Source organism: Miscanthus floridulus, chromosome 9, assembly GCF_019320115.1.
Source record: "Miscanthus floridulus cultivar M001 chromosome 9, ASM1932011v1, whole genome shotgun sequence".
Classification (NCBI taxonomy): domain Eukaryota; kingdom Viridiplantae; phylum Streptophyta; class Magnoliopsida; order Poales; family Poaceae; genus Miscanthus; species Miscanthus floridulus.
In genome coordinates this window covers 58,949,579-58,972,888 of record NC_089588.1, presented here as the reverse complement: position 1 = coordinate 58,972,888, position 23,310 = coordinate 58,949,579, and positions in this window count along the sequence as shown.

Below are 23,310 nucleotides of genomic sequence, written 5' to 3'. Positions count from 1 at the left end.
TGCCTAATCACCTACGTCCGTACAGCTAAATATCTAGAAGGCTTGCGGAGGTACTACAACCGAAACATCAAAGGTCGTTCATTTGCTATTGGCGATCTCGTTCTCCGCAGAAAACAAAAAACTAAAGGGTTGCACAAGCTCTCTTCCCCCTGGGAAGGGCCTTATGTCATCAAAGAGCTTACTCGACCAGGTTCTTATCGACTAAGTGACTTAGAAGGAGTCGATGTTCCCAACTCGTGGCTCATCGAACACCTTATACGTTTCTATCCTTGAAACACTCTAGATATGTACTCTACAATTTTATATTCGGTAAAGTTTTTTGGTCTCCATAACTTGTCTCCATTTTGTCTCTATTGTGGTTTAACACCCACTTGTGATCACCGAGTTATATGCTACTTCATGAGTAACTCCAATACGTAATCGCCGTAACTGCGCCGAACACGATTTCTTCACATCACCGACCATGATTTCTCCAAATCGCCGAACACGATTTCTCCAAATCATTGAACACGATTTCTCCAAATCGCCAAACACATTTTCTCCAAATCACCGAACACTTTTTCTCCAAATCATCGAACATGTTTTCTCCAAATCGCCGAACACGATTTCTCCAAATCGCCAAACATTTTTTTATCGGAGAGCAACATCCTTTCTTTTTTGTTCTCTTCGGAGATGACCTGGTCTCTGATCCCTCCCTACACGTGCTACGGGCTCCGTGCTCTGCATTATGGGTGGTCGGCTGTGGTCCCTTGGTCACACCTATTTTTCCTACATGTCCACGGGCTCCGCGCTCGATGTTATGGACTATGGGTCAGCCAAGGCCGAGAGTTCAACATAGAATACATTGCTCGGACGCCGCTTATGTAGCCTTTTTCTCCAAGTTCGTATAACAACTGCTGAGCAGCAAACATTTTGCGCTGTTTTTATGGAAAAGACCCAGTCACCGATTTTTCCCAACACGTGCCACGGGCTCTGCGCTCTGCGTCATGGGTGGTCGGCTGCGATTCCTGGGTCACGTCTATTACTCCTACACGTGCACGAGCTTCACGCTCGATGTTATGGACTATGGGCTAGCCAAGGCCATAGGGATCAGTAGCAGACCAACTGTTCAGATGTTATTTGAACTATGCATACTCGCGTCAGGTTTGAAACTGCGAAGATTTTTTCGCCGAACTACAAGCAAACTGCATACATTACATATACATGCACCTTATAGCATTTATTCGATGAATAATTGTTTCTTGCGCTTTCGCGCGTTCTAATTACACTGTCAGGCCTTTACAGATGATAATCTATGAGCTGCTTACTGAGCTTCGTCGTTACCATCCATTTTGTGGCAGAACCTCCTAAGGAATTGGGCCCACATGCACCTATCGTTGTCTTAACAGACCTCAGATAGCGTACACGAGTTCCCAATAACTCAACAGGTCTGTCGGGTGTCCTCGGGAAACCCGAATCATCCACGTTTCTCTTTTCAAACAGGATCCCAATCATAGTCATTGCAGATTACAATAGTTTATTCAAATATATACCAGAGTAAAAGATAGCGGAAGTCTTAAGATAACATAGTTACAAACCAGTTGTTTTCAAACTTACAATACCAAAAGTGTCATACAACCATAGTAGCGGGATAATATTACATTAACTTTATTTATCAAACAAACTAGTGCCTTGTCCAAAGGCCATTCATTACTCCTCATCGTCATTGACTTCAAACACAGACATGCAGCAGGGACCAAAACAAGCCTGCGCATGTGACTCACCTACAACAAGGGTTAACAAACCCTGAGTACGAAAGTACTCAACAAGACTAACCTGACGTAACGGGGTGTAAGACTTTAGAGATGCAGGGGTTTGGGACAAGGTAAGGATGTAGCAAAATTCAAGTCCTTTCCCAAAAGCTTACTATATGTATCCTATTCTCAAATTTTACCCCTAAGTCCTTTTAGTTCTTTATCTCAAACTAAATGTAAATTTCCCATATTTCATTCCTTCTCATTCCATTCTTTTTCTCATATTTTAGTAATTCACCAGTACTACATTGCTTCTGTAATGAATCGAGTCTCCATATCCGCGGAGCATCGGCAATTCGAATTGATTCAAGTCCCAGCTGGGGATTCCTTATCACACGACATATGTAGAACTTAATCTTGCATATATCAACCTCGCTACAGGATCCTCCTATACTAAGCCGTCTCCACGCCACCCGAGAGCACAACACACCTCAAATCCGGCCACATTCTAGCCACGAGGGTACATGCTACTCCCGCCATCTCTCTACTCCCAGTGTGCGGGCATTCATCTTAGTATCGGATTAGCCGAAGTAGGCTTACCAGAGTATGTGACCAGTACTACAAAGTGTCTCGTTCAGAAGATCCACAATGAGTGGCCTTTAAGCGACATAGTCGGCAACATTACCCAACATTCAAGATAAGTCACCCGACTAGTCTCTAGTTCATTCAATATTCTTTCTTTCTTTGGCCAATATGCCATCTTTGATTGTATCGAAACTTTTACTTTGAAAGCCTACCATAAAGCATACTAAACATTCTACGCTTTTGTAAATGAAAACATCTTCAAGGATGGTAAACAATTAACAAGGAAGGTAATGCATCAAGTAGGTAACATTTGAATTAAACAACTTAATGCAATAAGTAACATAGGTGATAAACTTTTCAAAGTAAACAAGGTAAGGGCTTAATGCATAAACCGGGGCTTGCCTTCGTTGATGATTTCCGGTTCTGGATTAGTACCACAATTATCAAATCCTGTGACAACCGGGGATTCTTCCAGAACTTGCTCAACTAGAATCGTTTCGTTCTTGGGTTCTACATGAAATGATAACATATGCTTTAACATGATGATAATGTAAACATGATGCTTTCACGACACATGAAATGTAAAAACACCCGCAATGGATTTTATTTCACGGTACAGTTGCAAGCCAACAAAACCAACCTGTAACCCTATCATTAAGAACCACACATGTGACTTGACCTAATGGATCTTGGAACCCTACTAGTCACAAAACATGACCAAAACAAGATCCAACACTAATCAACACTTAGGGTTTCGACGAGTTAACTTGTTAATGACTTTTGTTATCACATGAAATGTCATTAAGATTTACTAATTACAAATTAGATATTAGTTCAAATACTAATTAAGGTACTAAGGATCATTATAAGTTAATGACCCAAGGTCAACAATCAATTCTAAAGTCAAACAAATCCTAATTGATTAAACATTAATTAAATGAATAATTAATTAAATAATTAAGTCTACATTAGGTATAAAATAAACTTTGTCCAATTAAGCTCAAATTTTTATGTAAGCTTCCTCATGACAAATTAGTGTACCAAAACAAATTTCATAATTTTTGGAGTTATATAGTGACTTACAAAAATAATGGAAATTGCATTTTTCAATTAATGGACTGAATATTTGAACATTCAAAATTTATTCAAATTTCAAGTTTTAAATTTTTAAATCATACTAGAACATGTACAGAAGCTACACAAAAATTTTCAGAATTTTTGGAGCTATGATTATTTTTCTACAAATTTCCAAAAATTTAGTACTATTCACAAATTCAGAAAACAAAAATCAGCACTGTTCTTCTTCCTCACTCGCACTGACAGGCTGACCCCACTATCAGTGACTCAGGCAACCACGGCGGCGCTACCCTCACTGACCGGCCACAAAACGCGCCGGTGGTGACTCTCCGGTGAGACGGACCTCACCAAAATGATCTTCTACTTCCTACGAATTGAACTCAGCTATCAGAGAGGAACAAGGGGCACCGGAGACACCTCCACGCCGGGCATGGCGGGCGGAGCATGTCGATGAACGGCGTAATCACGGTGATGGTACAGTAGGGACTAAAGCGAAGTGATAAACACATTCAGGAGCTTACTATGATCACGATGGTGGACTCGGTGAAGACTGAGATGGTCTAGAGCAGCCTAGCCATGGTGAGGGCAGTCGAGGCGGAGCTCCGACCGGTCACGGGGAAGACGGGTTGCGCCGAGCGACTCCAACCAACACCAGCGACGAGAGCAAATCGAGGAGCGCAAGACCAATGCGATCGCGTTGACGTAGCTGGGAATGACTGACGTGGCTCGACGATGCCTACGGCGAGCGGCGGAGCTACGCGGTGGTGGAGCAGAGCAGAGGGAAAGAAAGAGAATGACGGCGGCGACTGTGGCTATTTATAGCCGGGATGAGCTCGCCCGGCTGCGACAGCGCACGACGGAGACGCCACGGCGACGGTGACGTGCCTGCGCGCGGGAAAGCGGCGAAATTTGATCGGCGGTGACCCCCCGCGTGGCGCCGGCGGCAAGCAGTGAGGTGGAGATGATTTTTGAAATAATTACAGAACTGCCACTGCTTCCATTTTTCAAATTACTCCCAAATTTTCTAAAGAAGTTGAAAATCTCCAAAAATGAAAGTTGTTCAATTTTTCAAACTCTACAACTTTGCTTCTAGAAATATTTTCAAATTCTGCCTCCATTTTGAAATTTGAATTTGGGGTGCATTTGAGCATTTGAATCATTTCAAAATTACTCTAAATTTTATATGTAAACTTGAAAAACTTTGAATACCAAAGTTGATCTTCATAAAATAATCTCCAACTTTGCTTTTTGCCTCAACCCCAAATTCCTCATGGATTTTGAATTAGTCAAAAGGGGCAAAAAGGACTTTTATAATTTGAAAATGAATTCAAATTTGATTTGTCTTCCTTTTACTTAGATTTTGATTTTTGACCAGTAACATGGCCCATTAGGATTATTTGAGTCAAAGGACATATGACCTCACATGATCACATGAAATTTAACCCCTGTGGTCATGATCTGTATTTAGGGTTTTTGAAACACATCACATGAAAGAACAACATTATGAAATAAACCTTATTTAGTGAATGCATTCAAAACTTTATACAATATGAATGCTTTGTAATGCACATGATGACATGTCAAATTTTAGTATTAGGTCAAAACACCAGAGGTGTTACACATTTCACCAAATAGGTCTATATCACCGGCCAGCATCTTCGCTGCGTCCTCCACTTCGTCCTCCAGCTGCTGTGTCCCCGTGTCGTCAGTCCTTCAGTGAACCCACCCCCTATTGACTGAAGGTCGATGGTAGGGTAATGGGACCGAACAACCACGAGGACATGGGTAGTGACGGTCATAATGGCATCGCGGTTGAAGGTCTTGAAGTTCTCCCATGCCTCCTTGCACCTCTGGATTATGGTGTCAGGACGTTGACGCCGATCGTCGTGCTGAGCGGCCGGTTCCAGCTCAACGCAGTCAAGCACCGGCTTAATTGCGGTGATTACAGCATTGAAATTCTCCTTTTGGACCTTGGCCTCCTGCACCAGCACATCGAACTACGCTTTGGCTTTATGACGATAGCCTACTTGAGTTACAATGATCCATTATACACGGAAGCTACTCCAACAATAATTCCGACCAGGAGGAATTCACCTTTTAGCTCCTCAACAAGTTTGTCCACCGGCTCTGCTTCCTTTGCTTTCTCCTGGTGAAGTTGATCGACGGCCTGGCGCATCTGGCCGAGCTTAGCGTCTTGCTCTACAAGCACACCAGTTGTTAATGAAAATGCGGCTGTTCAGCAATACCAAAGTACATTCGTTGATGTACCGTACCTGCTTTCTATTTAGGAACACTGTTGAGCTATTCGTTTTTCCTCTCCAGCTGCTCAGAAGCACTTTTTAGTTGGTCGAAGACAGCGGCCAGCTGCTTGGACTGGCTCCATACTTGCTCGAACACAGCCGCCAGCTTTCGGTAAGGACCCCCTTCTGGTATTCTAGGTCCCGCGCATTCGACTCTACAAGGTCTCATTCATGTTGGGCCCTCTGGATATTCTTCTCTGAGAGGTTCCTGGCCTCTTTGAGTTTTTCATTCTCTGCAGCAAGGGGCTCCATTCGTTTTATCAGCTGGCGGCGCTGCACGGCAACTTGAGATATTTCCTGCAAAATGCATGATGACACTATCGTTAACCAATTCCAATAAACAACTAGGACCTTTCTAGACAAAGTATTCACCTTGATCTGTTTCATCACACCAGTAAGGGAAGTTTCCAGTCTTCTGAACTCCTTGGTGGTGTCCTCCTCTTCGACAATAACTATTTTATCGCCGCCCTTTTGGAGGATCCAGACTACTTGGGGTCAAGGTTTGTCATGCACGATCTCCTCCACCTCATCCTCTTCCATTACAGCCGAGGGGACCACCTTGGGGCTCGGTGGTCGAATAGCAGGTCCGACCACGCCCTCCGAAGTATCGGGGATCGCCGTCTGCTCCTTTAGCGCTGAAAGCTTTTTTGCTATTGATTCCACCGTTGCCTAAGGCTCAGTCGCCGACTCGTTCGCCATAGTAGGCAGTCGCTCGTGGCTATCAAGCCCATCAGGGGCAGCAATTGGCTCCCCCACATGCTCCTGAACACCCGGGGACTCCTAGATGTGGTCTACTGGTATCTCCACCGCTCCAGGGCTAGTTTCTGGTTATTGCTCAGTCTGAGCGAGCGGGGCTGGATCAGTTGTTGGCTTTGCACTATACCAAATCAGTTATTCAGTCACAACAGAAGTAAGGGAAATACAACAAAGTACTGTCAGCACAAGGACACTTACAGTTTGGTCTGACGGTTCAATTTCTTGAACCGATGGTGCCAACCTGAGCCTCCGGGCGCAGCCGCGGGGTCAACTTCTGTGCTTGGCGGGGGAATTCTCGGCTCTTCCTGGGTCGGCCTTGGTTCCACCTGCTACTCTGGGGCAGCTTCTGTTTGTTGCTCGGGGACCTCCATTGTCCACCCCGCAGGGATTTCCAATGTCTGCTGCGCAGCAATTCCCTCCGCTCGTTGCTCGGGGACTCTCCTCGTCGGAGCTTCATGGACTTCTTCGCCTACCCTGGTTTGTTCCACCACCCATGGGTTGCGTGGAGGCCCTTTCATGCTTGGGGCAGGGTTTGTGAGAATCTCATCGTCGTTAGACCAATCAAACACCACGGTTCTTCATGTTCGATTGGTCTGGTCATCATCCAGAGAAATGCTGCTGGTTTGCGGGGAGCAGTCGCTGTTGTTTTCCTCTTCTTCTGGGCTAGCTCATCTGCCGCTGGCCTCTTCCCTCGGGTTTTCGCCGATATCGGGGGAGGACTCTCCGTCCGACCAGTATCCATTCCTCTGGATTCCGAGGAGACGCCGATGGAGCTTTCTTCAATTTGAACTGGTCGTCGTGCATCCACTAACGGTGGCCAATCGTTTCTCGGCATACCCAAGAAATACACCGCCCTGTCCTACGAATGGATCTTCACATGAGTAGGATCAGTTTATTGCTCAGCAGTATAAATAAACTTCTCAGAAACATATAGTCAGGATATTCACCCAAGGAGGCAGATTCTTGCAATTGAAGGGCTTTGTGTACCCTGACAACCTGAAGGAGGCTACCGGCGTGAACAGCTCGTGTGTTCCTGTTGCCTTCTTGTTCTTGATCTCGCGCTCCTCTGCCGATCAATCTACCTTCGTGGGATACCCCTCGGAGGACTGCCGATGATATTCTGTCGATAGAGGCCAAGAAGAGGAGGCTTTAGGGATAGGCCTCTAGGAGTAATACTCATCCACGCACCAATCCTCAGCAAGGCTTCCAGCAGAGGTTCCAGGGACCACCTAATCAGTGGAATCATGGTCAGTACCCTTAGCACAACCCGAACCTACAGCAGAATGGCAATCAACATCCCCAGCAGTAGAGTGGTCAACAGACACCATGATAGGGAACACCCAACAACACTCCCATGAAGACCAGTGCACCTAGTACCCCAACATATGCTATTGTTGTGGAGAAGTTGAGCATTATGCTAACCATTACCCTAGGAAGCAGAATCAGCAAACCCCCTAGGGTCAGCATAGTAATCAGAAGGGAACGCCATAGAAGCCAGCACCCAACATAGGAAAAGTGAACCATGTGTCTATCGAGACGGCGCTTGCGGAACCAGAAGTCATGCTCGGTATGTTCAATATCAATTCCACTTCTGCCACTGTTCTTTTTGATTCTGGAGCTTCACATTCATTCATATCACAAGCATTTGTTAGAAACCATAGCATACGCTTATGTGCCATGAAAGATCCTATATTAGTAAGCTCACCAGGGGGTAGTACACAAGCTTCTTATCGTTTTCTTCCTTAAGGGGGGTAGAGTTTAAAGTGAGCCCCGTTGTGTTGAGGTGCAATCAGCGTCCGGTGCAATCAGATCCAGCGTCCGATCACTTGACCGACGCTGGCATCTCCTCTATCTTCTTCCCCCTTCTCAAATGTGCTAACCACCAAGTGTATCACCTTGTGCACATGTGTTAGCATATTTTTACAAACATTTTCAAGGGTGTTAGTGATCCACTAGATTCTAAATGCATATGCAATGAGTTAGAGCATCTAGTGGCACTTTGACAACCGCATTTCGATACGAGTTTCACTCCTCTTAATAGTACGGTTATCTATCCTAAATGTGATCACACTCTCTGAGTGTCTCGATCACCAAAACAAAATGGTTCCTACAATTTATACCTTTGCCTTGAGCCTTTTGTTTTTCTCTTTCTTCTTTTCCAAGATTAAACACTTGAACATCACCATGCCATCACCATTGTCATGATCTTCATCATTGCTTCATCTCTTGGAGTGGTGCTACCTATCTCATAATCACTTTGATAAACTAGGTTAGCACTTAGGGTTTCATCAATTAACCAAAACCAAACTAGAGCTTTCAATCTCCCCCTTTTTGGTAATTGATGACAACCCTTTCACAAAGATATGCATTAAGTTTAAATTGAATCCATGTTGCTTGTCCAAGCATATTTATCATGTGTAAAAGATATGGACAAGTTTCATGAACTCTATATGGTAGCAATTGCTCCCCCTACATATGTGCTAAGAGTTTGGATTGTAGCTTGCACATATGATTAGATAGGTAATATAGGAGACAATTTCTACCAAGTGATGCTAAGGTATAAGAGATGGACCTTTGAAGCGTGATACCAATCAGAGTGCACTATTATACCATCCTTAGCATCATTGCTAGCTAGACACCACTTGGATATACTTGAAACACCATGATTAGCTAAATACCACTTGGAAATGTTACTTTAGAAATAAATCACAAGGTTTTCATTTCATCATTCAATCCTATGACTAGCATACTCCATTCAAGCATAGATATTGAAATTTAAAGCTTATGCCATGCAAGCAAATATATGAGATGCACATTCAAATGCACCATACAAGAATAAATGAGATGCACATTCAAATGCACCATACAAGTTCATGAGCTTGCTCCCCCTACTTGTGTGCTCAAAATTTTGATATTTCTCCCCTTTCTACTATCTTTGAATTCTCACCCTTTCATTATCTTTGTACACTAATTTCTCCCTCTTTGTCATCAATGACCACAAAGGCTTATCACAAATTATAGATAGGTTGGGGTGAAACCATATGTAATGATGATCATTTTCCCAATTTGGTTCAAGCTAGATTACTTGCAAAAGATATTTAACTCGGTTTGATCCAAGGACAAGCTTCTTCACACCTCTAAATAAGGGTTATCTTGTACCATGTTGAGTTAAACACTTATAGCTTATTTTCTAGATAAAACGCTGGGTTTACAAGCCCATAAACATGTCATATGCTACCACTAGATCATTTTAAACATACAAGCAATAGTGGTACCATACAATCATCAAATTGATTTGATTTTCATGAATGAGCCTATTTGAATATTAATTATGACTAGATGCACTAAACATGTCCTTAGCAAAGATATATGTCATGCCAATCAATTTTTATCTTGTATTGCTCGAAGGAGAGGCATGTCATATAATGGGGGTGCATCAACACATATTGGAGAAGTCAAGTATGTTCAATTCATTCCTTAGCTTGCAAAACCTCTTCTCATCAAGTGGCTTGGTGAATATATCGGCAAGTTGATCATCGGTGCCCACACTCTCTATGCAAATGTCCCCTTTTTGTTAATGATCTCTTATGAAATGATGGCGAACATCGATATGCTTTGTTCTTGAGTGTTGAACCGGGTTGTTGGTGAGCTTGACGACACTTTCATTGTCACATAGCAATGGCACTTGCTTGAATTTGATTCCAAAGTTATTCAATGTAGCCTTCATCCAAAGTAATTGAGCATAACAACTACCGGCCAAAATGTACTCCGCTTCGGCGGTTGAAAGTGCTACACTATTTTGCTTCTTTGATGACCAAGATACAAGTGATCTTCCCAATAGTTGATATGTGCCCGATGTGCTCTTTCTCTCAACTTTGCATCCCTCATAATCGGAGTCCGAATATCCAATCAACTCAAATCTTGCTCCTTTGGGATACCATAATCCAACATGTTGTGTATGCTTCAAGTACCTCAATATCCTCTTTGTTGCCTTCAAATGACTTTCTCTTGGTGAGGCTTGAAATCTAGCACACATGCATACACTAAACATCACATCCAGCCTTGATGCGGTCACATAGAGTAGGCTTCCAATCATAGACCGATACATCTTTTGATCTACCATGTTGCCACTTGCATCACTATCCAAGCTTCCACTTGTCCCCATTGGTGTACTAATAGCTTTAGCATCATCCATTCCAAATTTCTTGATCATGTCCTTGATGTACTTGCCTTGACTCACAAATGTTCCATTCTTCATTTGCTTGATTTGAAGACCAAGGAAGTAGCTAAGTTCTCCAATCATGGACATTTCAAACTCACTTGCCATCATTTTCCCAAACTCTTCACAAAATTCTTGATTTGTTGATCCATAGATGATATCATCAACATAGATTTGCATCACAAACAAGTCATTTCTAAGCTTCTTGGTGAAGAGAGTGGTGTCAACCTTTCCCATCTTAAATCCCTTAGAGAGTAGAAAATCCCTCAATCTCTCATACCATGCTCTAGGTGCTTGTTTTAATCCATACAAAGCCTTTCTCAACTTGTAAACATGGTTGGGTTTCTTCTCATCTTCAAAACCAAGAGGTTGCTCAACATACACAAGCTCATTGATGTACCCATTTAGAAATGCACTCTTCACATCCATTTGGTACAACTTGATATTGTTGGCACAAGCATAGGCTAACAAGATCCTTATTGCTTCCAATCTTGCAACCGGGGCATATATTTCTCCAAAGTCAAGACCTTCAACTTGAGTGTAACCTAGTGCCACTAATCTTGCTTTGTTCCTTATTACTATCCCATCTTGATCTTGCTTGTTTCGAAAGACCCACTTAGTTCCAATCACATTGTGATCCTTAGGCCTCTCAACTAGCTCCCATACTTGGTTTCTTGTGAAGTTGTTTAGCTCTTCATGCATAGCATTGACCCAATCAACATCATTCAAAGCTTCATCTATCTTCTTAGGTTCAATGGATGACACAAATGAGAAGTGCTCACAAAATGATGCCAATCTTGATCTAGTTTGCACTCCCCTTGAAATATCACCAATGATAGTGTCCAATGGATGATCTCTTGCAACATTGATTGGTTGAAGCACTTGCACTTGATTGCTAGCATTTGATTGAACACTTGGTTGAGATGATGAACTAGCCACTTGTTGATCTTGCACATTGTCATCACTAGTATTTGCTTGAATTTGACCATGAGAACCACTAGCTTGCACATTTGAGTTAGAGAGCACTTGATTCTTGTCATCTTCAACATCAATCACCTCTCTAGGCCTTATCACCAATTCCCATGTGCTTCATTCTATTGATCAATGGAGTGCCTTTCACATTATTTAGATTCTCATCTTCCTCTTGGGAACCATTTGTTTCATCAAACTCTACATCATGAACCTCCTCAAGAGTACCACTAGCCAAATTCTAAACTCTATAAGCCTTGCTAGTAGTGGAGTAACCAAGTAAGAAGCCTTCATCACATTTCTTTTCAAACTTGCTCAATCTAGTGCCTTTGTTCAATATGTAGCATTTACATCCAAAGACCCAAAAGTATGCAATATTTGGCTTTCTTCCATTCAAAAGCTCATTGGGTGTCTTCTCCATCATGGGGTGACAATAGAGTCAGTTACTATAGTAGCAAGCCATGTTGATTGCTTCGGCCCAAAAAGAATGACTCATATTGTACTCACTCAACATTGATCTTGCCATATCAATCAAAGTTCTATTCTTTCTTTCAACTAAGCCATTTGATTGAGGAGTATATTTGGCCGAGAATTGATGTCTAATTCCAAATTCATCACATAACTCATCAATTCTAGTGTTCTTGAATTCACTACCATTGTCACTTCTAACTTTCTTGATTGTTGTTTCAAACTCATTGTGAATGCTCTTGACAAATGATTTGGAAGTTGCAAACACATCACTCTTATCAACAAGAAAGAATACCCATGTATATCTAGTGAAATCATCCACAATCACAAATCCATATTTGTTTCCACCAATGCTAGTGTATGTGGTTGGTCCAAATAAGTCCATGTGCATCAACTCAAATGCATTAGATGTACTCATCTTGCTCTTCTTAGGATGTGTATTACCAACTTGCTTTCTGGCTTGACATGCACTATATAGCTTATCCTTTTCAAATGTGACATCTTTCAAGCCTCTAACTAAGTCATGCTTAATCAACTTGTTCAATTGTTTCATTCCAACATGACCAAGCCTTCTATACCATAACCAACCCATGCTAGACTTAGTGATCAAACAAGTTGACAATTGAGCTTCTCTAGCATTGAAATCAACCAAGTATAGATTCTCATATCTAAATCCTTTGAATATCAAATTAGAGCCATCTACACTTATGATTTCTACATCATCCACACTAAAAATACACTTGAAACCAAGATCATACAATTGAGCTACCGACAATAGGTTGAAGTTCAAGCTCTCTACTAGTAGCACATTGGAAATGCTCAAGTCATTGGATATTGCAATCTTACCAAGTCCTTTGACCTTGCCTTTGCCATTGTCACCAAATGTGATACTATCAATCCCATTGCTCTTGCTTTCATTGATTGAATTGAACATTCTTGAATCACCGGTCATGTGTTGTGTGCACCCACTATCAAGCACCCAATGCCTTCCTCCGGCTTTATAATTTACCTACAAAAGAAGATCAATTCTTTTTAGGTACCCAAACTTGCTTGGGTCCTTGTAGGTTAGTTACTAAGGTCTTTGGTACCCAAATGGCCTTCTTTTTTGGGCCCACAATTGGTGTACCAATGAACTTAGCCTTCACACAATTGGCACCCTTATAAAGCATGTAACAAGAATCAAATTTGATTGAGGATACATTAGGAAGCTTGTTCTTGTTAGTTTTGCAATATTGCTCTACATGCCCAACTTGCTTGCATCTATTGCAAAACCGACCATTGCCCTTCACAAAGCTAGCTTTGGGAGTGACAAAGCCCGCCTTACCTTTCTTGGGGGTATAGCCTAATCCCTCTTTGTTGAGAGAAAATCTTTGCCTACCCAAGCACTTTAGCAAGTGGGCTTCTCCACCATAGGCATTGCCTAAGGCACGAGTGAGCTCATTCACCTCCTTCTTGAGGTTCTCATTTTCCACCACAAGTGAGGCATCACAAGTGAGACCATCACTCAAAGGTGAAGTGGAAGTAGTAGTGCTACAAGAGGAGTTAGTGGGAGCAACTATAGTGGGCAAAAGAAGATCATCAATAATATCACATATTAGTCCCACATCACATGTAACTATCACTTGCTCCTTCTTGGTTTCCTCCTTCTTGACTTGCTCAATGAGAGAGGGGTGAGCTTTTTCAAGCTTTGAGTGAGATTTGCCAAGCTTCTCATGGGCATCCATTAGCCCCTCATGAGTGGCATTTAGCTCATCAAAGGATTGCTCAAGAAATTTTACTCTCTTGCGCAATTCTTTGCACTCCTTTCTCTTCATCTCATTACAAGCATGCACTTGCTCACACATGTCCATGAGCTCCTCCTTGGAGTACTCATCATCATCATCACTCCTACAAGAATCACTTTCACATTCATCATTATCACTCTCATCATATTTTACCTTGGTAGGCTTTGCCATGAGGCATGTCGATGGAGTGTCGAAGATGGAGGGCTTGTCGTTGATGGCGATGCTTGCTAGTGCTTTCTTGATTGATTTCTTGCCATCATCACTAGAGTCATCACTATCCGATGAGCCATCACTATCCCAAGTGACCACATAGCCTCCACCCTTCTTCTTCTTTTGAAAGGTCATCCTCTTCTCCCTCTTCTTCTTTTCTTTCTTGTCCTTCTTGTGTTTGTTCTTCTCATCTTCATCATTGTCACTATTGTAAGGACAATTAGCTACTACATGATCGAGACTCTTGCAATTGTAGCATCTTCTCACATATTCTTTGCTCTTGGTATGATCTCTTCTTTTTCTTGCACCATAGCCCTTCTTCTTCATGAACTTGCCCATCTTGCGCACAAAGAGAGCCATAGCTTCATCATCAATATCACTAAGATCCTCATCATCACTTTACTCTTTCTTTGACTTGCCCTTGTTCTTGTATGATGATGAGCTAGCCTTGAATGCTACACTCTTCTTCTTCTTGTCCTCATCTTCCTTCTTGTCCTCCTTGTCATCCCTCTCCGTTTCCACATGGTATGTCTCTTATGTCATGACTTCACCTAGTACTTGGTTGGGGGTGATCTCCTTTAATCCTCCTCTTATGATTAGCAATCTCAACATTTCAAACCTTGGAGGTAGACTCATCAAGAACCGATAAGAGACATCATCATTCTTGATCTTTTCTCCCAAAGCCTTCAAATCATTGACAATGACTTACAAGCGATGGAACATCTCTGGTATGCTCTCATCATCTTTCATCTTGAAACCTATCAACTTGTCCTTGAGAATATATAACTTGGCACTCTTCACCTCTGGTGTGCCCTCATAGGTTTCCTCCAATCTCCTCCACACTTCATTTGCTCTTTCACAATCCTTGATTTGCTCAAACACCTTTGGATCAAGGGCATTGTATAAGGTGTTGAGAGCCATTGTATTGCATTGCTTGTTAGACTTATCTTGGTTGGTGGGATTATCGGGATCAATGATAGCATAATCATTCTTGGTTACATCCCATACTTGATCATTGATTGAACCAAGATACACCCTTATCTTTCTCTTCCAATAATCATAGCTTGTGCCATCAAAGAACGGTGGTTTGCTCCCCACATGGTTGAACACAACTTGAGCCATAATTTGACACCGAGGTTGTTAAGCCTTCAATCGAACGGTGACCACGGCTTTGATACCACTTGAAAGGTCCTAATATGGCTAGAGGGGAGGGGGTGAATAGCCTATTTAAAAATCTACAAATCAACTAGAGCAATTTGATTAGTATGACAAATAGCATAATGCAAACTTGCTCTAGCTCTACAAGGATTGCAAGCCACCTATCCAACAATTCTAGTTGCACTGATTACTTAGGCACACAAATTTGCTATGTAACTACTCACAAAGAGCTTCTCAAACTTACTACTCTAAAGAGCTCAACTAGATGAATGTAAATAATAAAGCAAGCTCTCAATTCTAATTACACTAAAGATATTGTATCAACTAGTTTGCGAGAATGTAAATAAGTGAGTAAGGTGATTATACCACCGTGTAGGGGATGAACCAATTACAAGATGAGTATATAGCCAATCATCGGGAGAATGCCAAAGACAAGAGACAATCGATTTTCTCCTGAGGTTCACGTGCTTGCCAACACGCTACGTCCCCATTGTGTCGACCAACACTTGGTGGTTCAGCGGCTAAGAGGTGTTTCACAAACCTCGTCCACACGATAGGACACCGCAAGAACCGACCCACAAGTGAGGTAACTCAATGACATGAGCAATTTACTAGAGTTACCTTTCGGCGCTCCACCGGGGAAGGTACAACTCCCCTCACAATCACCAGAGATGGCCACGAACAATCACCAACTCGTGCCAATCCTCCACCGCTGCTCCAACCGTCTAGGTGGTGGCAACCACCAAGAGAAACAAGCAAAACCCGCAGCGCAACACGAATGCCAAGTGCCTCTAAATGCAATCACTCAAGCAATGCACTTGGATTCTCTCCCAATCTCACAATGATGATGAATCAATGATGGAGATGAGTGGGAGGACTTTTGCTAAGCTCACAAGGATGCTATATCAATGAAAATGTGCAAGAGTTGGAGCTACAACCGGCCATGGGGCTTAAATAGAAGTCCCCATGGAATAGAGCCGTTATACCCCTTCACTGGGCAAACGCGCTCTGACGCGCTCCGGTCATACTGACCGGACCCTGGACTCCGCGTTCGGTCCACTGATTTTTGCCACATGTCACTTTTGAGTTAAAACTAAACTGTCAGATCTCAACGGCTAAGTGTCGACCGGACGCTCTGGTATCACTGACCGGACGCTGGACCCTGAGCGTCCGGTTGAGTACAGTAAGGGTCGAAATCCATTTTTCTTCGACCGGACGTGTCCGGTCTACCTTGACCGGACACAGTCCAGTGTCCGGTGGTATACCCTATCTACTGCACCGCTGAGTTAATGCGATCGGACGCAGACAGTCAGCGTCTGGTGCAATCAGATCCAGCGTCCGGTCACTTGACCGACGCTGACATCTCCTCTGTCTTCTTCCCCCTTCTCAAATGTGCTAACTACCAAGTGTATCACCTTGTGCACATGTGTTAGCATATTTTTACAAACATTTTCAAGGGTGTTAGTGATCCACTAGATTCTAAATGCATATGCAATGAGTTAGAGCATCTAGTGGCACTTTGACAACCGCATTTCGATACGAGTTTCACTCCTCTTAATAGTATGGTTATCTATCCTAAATGTGATCACACTCTCTGAGTATCTCGATCACCAAAACAAAATGGCTCCTACAATTTATACCTTTTCCTTGAGCTTTTTATTTTTTTCTTTCTTCTTTTCCAAGATTAAACACTTGAACATCACCATGCCATCACCATTGTCATGATCTTCATCATTGCTTCATCTCTTGGAGTGGTGCTACCTATCTCATAATCACTTTGATAAACTAGGTTAGCACTTAGGGTTTCATCAATTAACTAAAATCAAACTAGAGCTTTCAACATTTGGCATTGATGTGATACTGGGTATGGACTAGATGATGCAACAACAAGCAGTGATTTAGTGTAAGGAGAAGGTAGTTGTTGTGATCGCACCGAATGGGGAAAGAATCATTGTTGATGTTGTAGTGTAGAAGCAGCCGACAGCCACAGTGAACTAGCTTGATGATCGCGTCAACAAGGAAGACCCAGTGGTGGATGAGTTTCTAGATGTGTTCCCCGATGACTTGCCAGATATGCCACCTGACCGTGACATTGAGTTTATTATTGAATTATTACCTGGAACTGCACCTATAGCTAAGCGTCCATTTAGGATGGGGGTTAACGAACTAGAAGAACTTAAGAAATAAATAAAGGAGTTACAGGAGAAAGGTTTCATTCATCCTAGTTTGTCACCTTGGGGAGCACCGATTATATTTGTTGACAAGAAGGATGGTACTTAGAGGATGTGTGTTGATTATCGGTCACTCAATGAGATTACTATAAAAAACAAGTACCCGCTACCTAGAATTGATGATTTGTTTGATCAGTTGAGAGGTGCTTGTGTTTTCTTTAAGATTGATCTTCGTTCTGGTTATCATCAGTTAAAGATTCACGCAACTGACATACCCAAGACAACTTTTACTATGAGGTATGGTTTGTATGAGTACACCATTATGTCCTTTGGTTTGACCAATGCACCTGCATACTTTATGTACTTGATGAATAAGGTGTTCATGGAGTTTTTGGATAAGTTCGTGGTGGTATTTATCGATGACATATTGGTATTCTCCAAAACTAAAGAAAAGCACACTGGACATCTAAGGTTGGCCTTACAGAAGCTTAGGGAGCACAAGTTGTATGCCAAGTGAAGCAAGTGTGAGTTTTGGTTGAAGGAAGTTTCATTCCTAGGCCATGTTGTCTCTAATGGTGCGATAGCAGTAGATCCAAGCAAGGTGAGAGATGTGTTGAATTGGAAAACACCAACCGATGTGGGAGAGATTCGAAGTTTCTTGGGATTGGCTAGATACTATAGAAGGTTTTTCTAAACTTGCCAAGCCTATGACAGCTTTGTTGGAGAAAAATGCTAAGTTTGTGTGGTTCGAGAAGTGCCAGGCTAACTTTAAAGAATTGAAGAAGAGGTTGACTACCGCCCCAGTATTGGTTTTGCCAGATTTGAGCAAGAGTTTTTCTATCTATTATGATGCATCTCGTCAAGGTCTTGGATGTGTTCTTATGCAAGAAGGAAGAGTAGTGGCCTATGCATCCCGACAGTTGAGAAAGCATGAGCTAAACTATCCTACTCATGACTTAGAGTTAGCAGCAGTGGTTCATGCTTTGAAGATATGGAGGCACTATCTTATTAGACATAAGAGTGATATTTATACCAATCACAAGAGTCTGAAGTACATTTTCACTCAGACAGATCTGAATATGAGATAGCGTCGATTGTTGGAGTTGATCAAAGATTATGATCTAGATGTACACTATCATCCTAGAAAGGCGAATGTTGTTGCCGATGCTCTTAGCAGGAAGAGTTATGCCAATGAGGTGCAAGTGGCACTGATGTCAAGTCAGTTGTGTGCTGAATTTGAGCGACTAAATTTGGGCTTTATCATTAATGCAGTGGAGTTGGTGTTGGAGCCTAAATTGGAGCAAGAAATACGTAAGGGACAGTTACAGGATACGAAGTTGAAAGAAATAGCGGAAAACATAGTGATTGGTAAGGCACCAGGATTCCATATGGATGACAATGGAACTCTGTGGTTTGGGAAAAGGCTATGTGTGCCTGAGAATAAGGCTATACGACATGCAATTCTTCATGAGGCATATGAGTCTTCTTACTCTATTCAACCTGGGAGTACCAAGATGTATTTGGACTTGAAAGAGAAGTATTGGTGGTACGGACTAAAGAGAGATGTTGCTGAATATGTTGCTTTATGTGATACATGTCAGAGAGTCAAAGCTAAACATCAAAGACCTACAGGATTGCTACAACCAATGAAGATACCTGAGTGGAAGTGGGTTGAATATGTCGCACTATTCTTGAAGGGCCGTCACCCAAATTGAATCATAACCTCTCTGAGTACGTGGTAACCCAACTATAAAATCCGTACCAACTTCTTCCCACTTCTATTCAGGTATCTTCATTGGTTGTAGCTCATCACCGGCCACCTACACCGCTCGATCCAATCCTAGCCGCCCACATCTAATCCAATGGCCCATATCGAAGGATACCCCTTCGCTGCGAGATTTGCAAAAACCCCCTTACAACTATTTAAGTCTTAACCCGTAGTCCCTGTCTTTCTTTCAAAAGAGACCCTTGGATTTTTGTTTACAGAACCCGCAATCCATAGCACCTTTCAAGAATATGTTTTCTTCTTTGGAAAGTATAGTTTCATCGGTTTAGATCCAAAATATGTTTTCACCTATTTACAGTTTTGCCACTAATTTTGTTTTAGCCATAAAATCTCCGTTTTAACTCCGATTTGATCTGTTCAACTTGCGTTAGGTTCATAATTTCGTGATATACATGTTCATACTACTGTTAAGTAGGTTTTCAACTTTTAAAATTCAAGGTTAGATTTAATCTATTATTTTACTAAAAGAAATCTTGTTTAAAACATAACTTCTTTGTTTTAGCTCTGATTTTTGTGATCTTCGCGTCTGTGTGTTCATAGTGAGATGCAGATTCGTTTAACAAACTTTTCATCTTGATCTTATGTTGATTGGTGTACTGTTCTAATCTATAGCTTTTGTTTGCTATGCATGATTGCTTCTGGATGCTTGTATGTTGCTATGATTATCGAGTATAGACGGTGAGCAATTCGTGGGAGACCAAGAGTACTACTTTGACGAGAAGGATCAGCAAGAGTACTTTGTTGAAGGCAAGTATAGCATAGGATCATCCTTATTCCTATTCACCTTGATAGGGATTCCCTAGAATTGAACTTATACCTTGTCACCTACGAGATATGCATTGGGTAGCTTTACTAGTGCTCAATTAAACCATGATCTTGTAACTTGATTAATGGTATATGCAATAAACATTAAAATATGACTTTTTTAGCAACTTGGAAATAGGGGGCTGGAGTGTTTAGCTACTTTCTAAATGCTTCAGATTCATCTCTCTAAGGACTTATCTGTAAGTGATCATCCAGGACTTACAGTACAGCTGTAAGGGCTATATGGCTCTGGCTTTAGCTCAGTATGAGGATCTTTTCTAGCTTGTTAGTGGTTACCTTCATTGGCATAAGAATGGCTTGACGAATCGGGTATAGGACAGCCTCTACTCTTATGTGTATGGTCGTGATAGAATTGTGCCATTAGACGGGAGGGTTCCTATATCTATTTGCCAAGTGAATCTAATGGCCCTAATTTGTTAGACGAACCTTTGAAAGGCTTCATAGTGACCCCTGCCTGCTCACCTTTGAAGTGTTTTGGGAGTAATTAACCCAGGCATATGGGTATCACGACTCACAGTGAAAGTGTACAACCTTTGCAGAGTGTAAAACTGGTATATCAGCCGTGCTCACGGTCATGAGCGGCCTTGGAACATTTACGGAATAGATAAAAACTAAGAATTATCTGTTTATGCTGTTCATTATTCATGTTTACATTGATCATGTATTTTGCATTGGGAATCGAAACAACTTGTTGCTACTCTTAAGCTAAAATTGTGACAATTAAAAGCTAAATGCTGTTAAACCTATGTCAAGCCTTTTGAGCCTTATGAACCCCATGTTACACTTGTTAAGTACGACATGTACTTATGCTTGTTTATTTTCATTACTTGGATAAAAATACCGGATGGGTAACATATGGCTATGGTTATGACAATTTCCCTGAGGATTACTAGACTTGTGGTCAACCAGTTGACGTCCATGTGATATGGAGTTTCTACGAGAGATCTTTTCTTTATATTTCCTCTACATTTATGTGAAGACTCTGTCTTATTCGTGATGTAATAAACACTTGTGATGATACTATTCATAATTTGTCGGCTTATGTGTGTGACTGATCTCTGGGCGCACATAAGATTTTACATCCCATATTATCCTTAAAATCAGGTACGACATTTAGGCTCTCTAGTATTCATTACAAGATCCACTAAAGTGAAAACAAAAAGAAAGAAACATTCACTTAGTCGCAAAAGATTTCTTGGTGTAGTGGTAGATGAGTTTCATGCGAAATCTCAGGTCGCAAGTTCGATTCCTAGCTACAACAAACCCATTCAAAGAAACATATATCCTTGGGTGTTATCAGCACCCAATGAAACATATATCCTTGGCTGTTGTTACATTTCCTTGGGTGTCATTGGCACTCAAGGAAACGGATATCCTTGGGTGTTGTTGCATTTCCTTGACGGTGTTAAAAATCTGACCACTGATTTATTTCCTTGACGGCTAAACCCTCAAGAAATTGATTTGTGGCGGCCAGCCCTCAAGATAATAGCTATTTCTCTGGCTCTCTACCCTTGGCGGTCCTTCCTTGAGTGTTGGTCGCCAGGAATTATTTCCTTGGCGGTTTTCTTGCTTTCCTTGAGGGTTTTCCACCCTCAAGGCTATTCTGTGTTTGTGGTAGTGATCGCCATCCTCATATCGTCAGCTAATGTATTCTAGAAGTGGGTGTCATCATTGATAGCCACAGGTTTCGTGTTGACACCCACTTCCTCATTAGTAATACCCTTAGGGGGGCTACGTCATGTATGATCACATCATCAAAGGTTTGTTGCGGAACATTCTTACCTTCACATGCTTACTCCATATCGTGTAGTCTTTCACGAACCCCCTAGTAATCAAGTGCAATCGTATTTGCTCCACGTTAACAAATTTCCTGAGATTTTTGCAATCTCTGCATGGATAGAATACATGCTGTCCATCTCTAGCATAAGCTTTGGCAGCTGTGATGAAGGTGTTGATGCCCGTCAAGTACTGCAGGTTTGCAGATGGCAGACCGTACATCTACCCTTGATCCACCTCTGCACAGAAAAATTATAGGGAAATTGAACAACAATTGTAGCTCAAAACAATGGGTTGCTAGGTGTCACATGGATGTGCTCATCAAATTGAAATTGGTAGCCCTCTCTTGAAGAACAATTATTCTACTTCATGTCACATAAAAATAGAGAGACTAATTATAGGAGAATAAAAATTGGAGCCTTCATGAACAAAAATTGTAGCTAAAAATAATGGGTTACTAGGTGCCACATGGATGTGCTCGTCAAAATTAAAATTGGTAGCCCTATTGAAAAAACTCAACTCTACGCCATACAAGAACTAAAGCATCACATACTAACAATCATCAAAACCACCATGTAATTTGCTAGAAACTAAACTGGGTTCATAGACACCAACCTTTTAAAAGATGGATTCACCACGATTTGAATTCCTTCCTCAAAATCCAATTGAAAAGTGCTCTCTAAGCTGCAGAAGTAAGTAGCATGAGAATCAATCAATCTATCCATAAAAAAAATTGAAAAGCTATAAATTCAAAGGAGCGGATACTTGTTACTAACCTTAAAGCAAGAAGATAATGCCTATGCTTCAAAGTCCAAGACCTTCCATTAGTATTTTGGTGAAAAATGACCACAACAATGGAGGGAGAGGTGGAAAAAAGGCGCCTCCTTGGCTGAGTGTGCTCGGAATGGGAGGGATGAGGGAAGAGGACGTCGTCTTTTGTAGTGTGCAGTTATTACTGTCGGCTCAAGCCACGGACTAGCAGTGACATCATTGTCGATTCGAGCCACCAGGCGACACTGATAATGATCTTTACTGCCCGTTTTTTGGGACCCCAATTATTTTATGATTTTAAAGCTAAGAATCGGCACCGAAGATTTATCACAACCGTTTCATACAAACCAGCAGCGACGACGGCCAGCAGTGACGGTCAGTTCACTCTTTTTCGGGCACAATATAATTGAGTAATCTGAGCAGCGAACGGTTCAAAGCATTTGTTTGAAAGAAAAAACCCGAACCATTCAAAGTTTCAAACCTCCTGGAAGAAGGCACCCGTTGAGGTCACATGCCGTGATGACGGCACTGGATGAAATCACCGGTCCGTTCTCCTCACTCTTCCAAGTACCAACTCCGATGGCATCGTTTCAGTAAAAATTTTCCCAAGTTTCCAGAAAACTGCTTTGTTTTTCTACCTGGATAGTGTGATCTGCAAGCGAGAGATCGAGTCAGCAGTGTGCTGCAAAAATTCAAGCATATGCATGGCATGTGGCAGACCG